Below are 8,477 nucleotides of genomic sequence, written 5' to 3' on the forward strand. Positions count from 1 at the left end.
ATTTGCCCAAACTCTGCTGGTTAGAGGCTCAATCCACCCTGATTTTCAAAACAAATGTTGGTGCCAACCTCAACTTACTACAAGGGCCAAATTCACTGCTGGTGACAAGCTCTCCTCACTGCAAGTGCCAAATACACATGTTTCAAGGTGTTTTCCTACTGTCAGAGAGGTGGTATTGAGTGTGTAAAGTGTGTAGTTGTTAGGCTGTGATGTTGGGGTAATAGAGGGTCTTTGGTGTGTTAGATGCCCCCAGACATGCTTCCCCTGCTGTCCCAGTGTCATTCCAGAGGTGTTGGCATCATTTCCTGGGGTGTCATAGTGGACTTGGTGACCCTCCAGACACGGATTTGGGTTTCCCCCTTAACGAGTATCTGTTCCCCATAGACTATAATGGGGTTCGAAACCCGTTCGAACACACGAACATTGAGCGGCTGTTCGAATCGAATTTCGAACCTCGAACATTTTAGTGTTCGCTCATCTCTAGTCACTATGTTATTATTGTACTTATTTTCATGTACTTTGTGAATTGCATGTACAGAACCTTGGAATAATAGTAAAAAAAAACAGATTTACTACTAGAAATTGTAGGAAGACAAATGCCTTGGAAAGTAGTTACTATCACGTTGTTTAATAGGAAAAGTAGACAACATACCTCAAAAAAAAGAAAAACGTTCAACTTTGGTGCATTATGCTGCAGTCTCTCACCGAATTGTTTACTTTGCCTGAGATCAATGGTTGTCTTCATTGACAGCATTCTGCTCTCTCCTTCAGCTGTCACATATCAGCAAATCTGTTGTAAAAATGTGCACAGTTTAGGTGATTGACCCTGAGTGACTAATTACTGCAGTGAAGTCATTTGCTAATTGCCTATGGGGCACTGCTATATAATGCAGTGATCTACAGCTGATGGCAAGATCACCTTGTTATATTGCACGTACTATATATGTGAAGTCACGACTTTCAATTTACAGGAAGACATTACATAAATTTAGAGTTTGTGACTAATGCATTTCCAATTAGATTTTTTTAGTATTTCAGCTCTTTAGCACCGTGTTTCCTAGTTTTGAAAACTCGTAGAATATTCTGAAAGGTCTGATACTCAGATTTGTTTTACATTTGTCACCTACTGCTAAAGAGCATTTAACCTAATTTAAGTCCAACACCCACAGAAGAGAGTAAATGGACCAACTAAGGATTAAAATGAAATTTCATGATGTAGTTAACCATTAAGAAGCTCGAATATAAGATAATGTGTTTTTCAGGAAGTAAATCGGCTCCAGATAATACAGAAAAATTCATAGCAGAATTTGCTACAAATCGAATGGTGAATCCACAGCAAAATCTGTGTGATTTCATCATAGATTTTGTTCCGATTTGCCATAAATTTCTCCCTATGGATTGTAAAAAGTAATGCCGGATCCCCACGTTGCAAATATGCAGCCTTTTGGCCACAGGACGTATTACACAGATTGCAGAAAAAAATCATTAGTGGAAATGCTGCAATTTCAAAAACGGTTTTGTAAATTCTGTTTTATAAAACTGTTTTGTAAGTTTTACTCTACAGACTTTCTGTGACAAGCACTTTTCTGCAATGCCTTTTAGTTGTGACTTGTTGCCGTGGGGTCTTGGACTACAACAGAATTGTAAAGTTTGAGAGTCCTCAGTAGTTGATACCTTATTTAATGGCTAAGAGAAATGATGACATATTGCAAGCTTTCGAGACTACTCAGGTCTCTTCATCAGGCATGGTATCTACAATATTATTATTGTTTAATCTGTAGCATCAAACACAGCACAGCTTTACATGTTACTGGGGTGAGTTCTTAGGCAGTGGCGCATCTGCAGAAGAATACTCATATGTTATTATTGTGAGGATATGCAATGAATTTTACCCTTCATTTTTGCATTATATCTTAAAATGAGATTATAAGCAACTGCTTTATATGGTATAAGTCCATTACCAACAAAGAGCTTCATTAAAAAATCAGTGAGTTAGGGAATAGAGGAGAGCAGCAAGAAGATGAGAATGGCAAGACAAGCTTTCTGTTCACAGGTGCTGAAAATGGTGCCCAGAGGAAAGATTCCAGACATTTGTTTTTCTCACAGTCCCTTACAAAGCTATGAGTTCTTGTATTAAAGAATAGGATTGTATTTTCAGTATGAATTTACCTCTAATGAAAGCGAACTGAAATTCTACATTTTCACCTTTCGGCAAAAGTCAATGTGAATTCTAGAACTAGAATAACCTCCAGATTTCCAGATTTATAACACGCCCAATCTGTAGCAGGATTAGCAGTCATATTTTGTATATTTCACTTAGGCTACATTCAGATGATCAAGGTGCAAAACATCCATGTCTTGCACCCAAGAGAGCCCAATTTTCACAGATCCTCCAAGCATTACAGTGTATGGAGAGATCCATAAAACCAGACAAAAATAGGACATGATCTACAGTATATTTTGACCATCAGAATAGCTGTCATGTGAATAGCCCCCATTCACTGATATTGCCGTGTTAATTCTGAATAATAACAATATGTAGAAACACAAACCAACACTAGAAATGTCTGGCAAAACTTTCTGCCAACATAAGATTGTGTCCACCCTGACATTCAGTTTCTCAACATAATATCCTAGCAAACCCCCAGAAGGCTGAAGCTCACAACACAGAAGTATATGTGATAGACATCTTGTGACTACGTATCAAGAAATCACTTTTTCTTTTGTTTTCTTGTGCCGCACATATCATATGCAGCCAAGAAGAATAGTAAGAAACGAGTGATTATGAAGATAATCTTGTTTCCCTTAGTCCTAACAGCGGCACAATGTGGGGTATTTCTGCCCCTGTGTGCTGGTAGGACAGGCGGATATTTAATTAGCCAATCAAATGCGTGGCAGGCCCTATAAGAGGGCACAAGAACCTCCCCTCTGCGTGTAAATACAAAAGTACCTCCATTACATTTATATACAGTTTTATACATAAGATATGATTCCCAGGGTGGGAAATCTTGTGCCGCTGTTAGGACTAAGGGAAACAAGATTATCTTCATAATCACTCGTTCCCTGTCGTCCTCAACAGCGGCACAATGTGGGGATATAGCAATCAGGTCCCCAAGATGGGTGGGACAAACCCATGACCGAACTTAAACTGGTCTGGGCAAAGGCAGTGGAATCTGCCACTTGGTCCTTCAGGCGGTAATGTCGAATGAAGGTGGATTCAGATGCCCAAGAGGCAGCTGCATATATTTGGTCCACAGACAAAGCACTTCTTTCTGCCCGTGAAGTGGACACTGCCCTGGTTGAATGGGCATGAAGGAAAGATGGAGCCGACAGCCCTTGGGCGGTATAGGCGACTCTAATAGTCTCGGTAACCCACCGGGATATTGTAGCTTTGGCGGCTTTGGCGCCCTTGTTTTTCCCCGTGTAGCTGACCAACAGGTTTTCAGTCCACCTAAAGGGGCGAGTGCGCTGCAAGTAGATCTGCAGGCATCTAACCACATCCAGCTTGTGCCATCTTTCTTCTTCAGCAGAAGAAGGGAACGGAAAAAATACTGGAAGGGAAATCAGTTGGTTCCTGTTTACAGCAGATGGCACCTTGGGACGAAACCCAGGGAGGAACCTAAGCTGTACATGGTCAGAGAAAAAGGTGGTATATGGCTCCTCAGCGGACAAAGCTTGTAGTTCACTAACGCGTTTGGCAGGTGTGACTGCCAATAGCAGCGCCATTTTGCCGGTTAGCGACTTGAGGGAGACCTCTTCCAGAGGTTCAAATGGCTGGCCACATAGGGCGTTCAGGACCGGAATAAGGTCCCATTGGTGGACAGGGGTGTTTACCACCGGTCTCAGCCTAGTTGCCCCTTTAATAAAGGTGCTCACTAAAGGATCCTGAGACAAACGCCTCCCCAGATAGGCGGACAGGGCCGCTACGTGTACCTTGAGTGTGGCCGCAGCAAGACCTCTGTCTAGTCCGTCTTGAAGGAAGTCCAGGATCGCCTCCGTAGGGGGATCGGTGGAGTCCACTTGATGCTGCAGACACCAGGCATTAAAGATGTTACCTATTCGACGGTAGTTCCTGTTAGTCGAATCTGCTCTGGCGCTGGATAGGGTCTTCAAGACGGCTTGTGACAGTCCTCTATTTCTCAATAGGGACTGGTCAACCTCCAGGCTGTCAGGTTGAGTCTCCTCAGATCCTGGCATCTCAGCTCTCCTTGGGTTACCAGGTCTGGGAGTGGGGGAAGCCTCCAATATATGCCCTGACTCATTTGTATGAGCTGAGCAAACCAAGCCCTTTTTGGCCAGAACGGGATTATGGCTATTCCCGAGGCTTGGTCCTGTCTTATTTTTATCAATACCTTCGGTATGATTGGAATTGGAGGGAATATGTAAAACAGCCTGAACCTCCATGGGATGGACAGGGCATCCACCGCCAAGGGATTGTCCTCCTGGTACAGAGAGCAGAAGGTCCCCACCTTGGCGTTGAGTCGGGTAGCCATAAGATCGACCTCCGGGAGACCCCATCTCTGGACGATCTGTTGAAATACGTCTGGATTGAGAGACCATTCTCCTGATACGGTAATACCCTGACTCAGCTGATCCGCTACTATGTTCAGGGAGCCCTTTATGTGAACAGCGGATAACTGGACCAGATTCTTCTCCGCCTAGGCAAATATGAGATTCGTCTCTCTCAGCAAGGTTGGTGACCTGGTGCCCCCTTGTTTGTTTATATAGACTACCACCGTCATATTGTCTGACCGGTTTTTGACAGACTTGCCTTTCAATTCTGGGGCAAAGTGTACTAGGGCCAGGTACACTGCTCTGAGTTCCTTGAGATTGGATGACCCCAGCTCCGGACATCTCCATCGTCCTTGTACAGTTTTGTCTTGACAATGGGCTCCCCATCCCCACTGGGATGCATCTGTTGTCAACAGGGTCCACACTGTCGGGACCGTGGACCTTCCGTCTTTCAGGTGTATCCACCATCTGAGGGAAAGACGGGTAGCGGGAGAAAGGCAGATCTTCTTGTGCAATCCCCGTGGAGACCTGTTCCAGGTTCTCAACACTTCCATCTGCAGGGGACGCAAATGCCATAAAGTCCAAGGCACCGCCCTGGCCGAGGATGACATCAGGCCCAGGACTCTCATGGCGGTCCGGATGGTTACCTGCCGAGTGCGCAATAGGAAACGTGCACTGGCTTGGATTCTTTCCTTCCTTGGACTGGAGAGGAAGATCTGCATCGCTTCTGAATCCACTATAAATCCGAGGAATTTTCTTCAGGTGGATGGAACGATTTCGGACTTCTCCCAATTGATAATCCTAACTCCTGTAGGAAGTTGATGGCAAGGTTGAGCTGCTGGAGGAGGGCAGCAGGAGACTGAGCTTTCAGTAGCCAGTCGTCTAGATAAGGGACGATGAAAAGACCCTGAAGTCTGAGGGCCGCGGCGACCGGAGAAATCACCTTGGTGAATACCAGTGGGGCGGATGTGATGCCGAATGGCAGAGCTGTGAATTGATAGTGCTCCCTGTGGCCGGCCATAGCGACGGCAATCCTGAGGAACTTCCTGTGGAAATGAGCAATGGGGACATGTAGATAGGCGTCCTTCAAATCGAGGGTAACCATCACCTCTCCTGGCTGAAGAAACACAGCCACGGAATCCACGGTTTCCATTCGAAATGACCTCTTCCTGATAAACCGATTGAGGTACCTCAGATCTATTATCATCCTCCAGCCCCCGGTGAACTTGGGGACCAGAAAGACGGGGGAGTAGACTCCCAGACCGAGGTCTGAGGCTGGTACCTTTTCCAGGGGCGCCCTTGGTAACATATTCGGCAACCAAGGCTTCTAGACTGGCCTGCTGAGAAGGTGGAAGAGTTTGGGTGGAAACGAACCGATCTGGAGGTGGAAGATGAAAGTCGATATGATACCCGTGTTGTATGATCTTCAACACCCATGGGTCTTGGATATGGGTGAACCATGCTCAGGAAAAGGAGGAAAGACGTCCTCCCAGGAAGGGGGGCCACAGGGAGCTGCCCCACGTCAAAACTCAGGCTTCCTCTTGGTGTCCTCCTTGGAAGCGCCACGACCAGCTCCCCTAGGGCGATATCTAAAACGCCGTTGTTGGGAAGGGCGTCTATAATTAGAGGAAGAACCTCTGCCTCTAGAGGGAGCACGTCTGCCCCTGGATGCTTGAGGTAGGGACCTTCCCCTACCTTCAGCTAATCCCTCCATAATGGCGTCTAAGCTTTGGCCAGACACCCTTCCCGGCTCAAAGGGGAGAGCACAGAGTGCTGCTTTAGACGCAAAATCTGCCCGCCAAGGCTTTAGCCAAAGGGGTCTACGGGCCGCAGTAGACAACGCCATAGATTTGGCGGAGATTTTTAATTGATGGCAGGAGGATTCCGCCAAATAATCTGCAGCCCTATGAACTCTTTTCATAGAGGCCAGAATCTCATCTCTGTCTACGCCCAAGTCTATATCCCGCTCCAAGGCGGCTAAGCGGTTGCGCAAAAAGTCACCAACCATAGAGGAGGCTATGGCCACAGAGGCTTGCGCGGAGGAAGCTGAGTAGACCTTCTTCAGAATGGAGTCCGCCCTACGATCCAGAGGGTCCTGAAGATTTGAACCATCTTCCAAGGGCACCAGGGTTCTGCGGGACAGCTTTGCTACGGCCAAATCCACCTTCGGGGGAGGCCCCCAGGAATCCCACTGGGTAGTGTTAATAGGAAACAAACTCTTGAAGATCCTGGAAAGCGAATGTCCTTTCTCTGGCTGTTTCCACTGCTGCGCCATAAGGTCGGTCAGCGTGGCGTCCGCATGGAAGGCAATATGTCCCCCAGAGGCAGACGTGGAGGCTTCCCCGTCAACATCTCGGCCCACTGTAGACCGGATGGACTTCAGCAGCCTGCCCGTTTGTTCATAATGGAACGCAGTTCTGCTGGAATAACTGAGTCGTCCTCGGAGGAATCATCCTCTGCCACCCGCAGGTGTTACAAGGGGGGGGGGGAGACGAGGAACGGAGCTCAGAGCATGGTCTCCTGGTGAGCTGAGACAAGGTGCAATGGATCCCTTTGAGGGAATCATCCTGCAAAACAAAAAGGAGAGTACAAGCAAGGGAAAAACTATTTACCCAAGCGATGCCCAAACTCACCATCTCCTTGACCCATGCCATCATATCTCTGGGAGAGGGCTCCACAGGTGGAGGACCTCTGCACCCGCGACAACGGGCCCACTCATAGCCTGAAAATAGGCAAGTTATAGGACCAGTAGTACCCCGCAGGGCACAACCTTTCAAGCCGCTACCTACCATCAGGGAGCGGTGTGTCGCAATCGAAGCAGGAAAGATGTTTCCTCTTGGAAGAGGTTTTCCTCCTACCATCCCCAGGAGGGGTAGTAGAGGATGACATATCCTACAGAGAGAGATAATAGACCATGCAACACTGTCACCATGACATCATACCAGCTTTTAAAAAAAGGGTAAATCTTACCAGGTCCTGTAGACCGGACAGAGAGGTGACTTGGCGCCCAACGTGCGACTCGAACCCACGACCTTGAGATTAAGAGTCTCATGCTCTACCGACTGAGCTAGCCGGGCTGGCGCTGTGAACAGGATCTGAACCTGTGCAGGGAGACCCCATTGGATTTCGAGTCCAAAACCTTAACCACTCGGCCATCACAGCCGGTTCCCAATAAAGTTTGCAAACTGGAAAAGAGTTCAAGATCAATGAACACCACAATCGCATGCCTTCAGCAGATACTGCAGGAAGGTCTCTGACACCAGGCCAGCCAGCCTCTTAATTCTGGCCGGCTGGAAGTGGGCGGAGCCACAATCAAAGCAGGTGAGGCAACCTGCCCAGACAATTAACCCTGTAATCAGGGGTCTGCAAAGATATACATTCCCCCCCACCAAGAGGCCCTTAACACGGGCACTTACCCCCACATCTCCCCGTCTTTTCCGGCCTTTAATAAGGCCTGAATCTTCCCTGAGTGAGCGGCCGCCAGCGCCAGGCCGTTGCCATGGCGCTATGATACTTCCGGCGAAACCGGAAGTGCGCGCTTACAGCGGCCGGCGGGGAACAGGATACACAACAGTGTGGTTCCACCCGCCGGCAGTCCGCGCGCCACCAGAGGCGGCATGCGGAGTCCCCGGACTCTCACCAAAATGTCAGGTAAGTCACAAGGAGCAGGGGAAGCGGAGGAGAGGGGGGGCAGGGGGGATAGAGGGGGGTAGCCACACATGGCTAACAAGCAGCTTCTCCCCGCAGGGCACAGAAGGTGACAAGAAGAAAACAACCGCTCAGGAGGTGAGTGATCCTGCTGAGCTTCTCAAAGAGGACACAAGTCCTCCCACCTGTCCTCTGTCCACACAGGACAGAAAAAAACACGCAGAGGGGAGGTTCTTGTGCCCTCTTATAGGGCCTGCCACGCATTTGATTGGCTAATTAAATATCCGCCTGTCCTACCAGCACACAGGGGCAGAAAT

General features: G+C 48.0%; 1 non-coding gene across 1 annotated transcript; it reads right to left on the reverse strand.

Annotated features, from left to right (window-relative positions):
• Positions 1–7,592: 7,592 nt before the first annotated feature.
• TRNAS-CGA (transfer RNA serine (anticodon CGA)) lies at positions 7,593–7,674 on the reverse strand. Its single transcript has one exon. It is a non-coding gene; the product is annotated as a tRNA-Ser (tRNA).
• Between the last annotated feature and the right edge of the window lie 803 nt (positions 7,675–8,477).

This window comes from Leptodactylus fuscus, chromosome 2 (assembly GCF_031893055.1).
Source record: "Leptodactylus fuscus isolate aLepFus1 chromosome 2, aLepFus1.hap2, whole genome shotgun sequence".
In the NCBI taxonomy this organism is placed as follows: Eukaryota; Metazoa; Chordata; class Amphibia; order Anura; family Leptodactylidae; genus Leptodactylus; species Leptodactylus fuscus.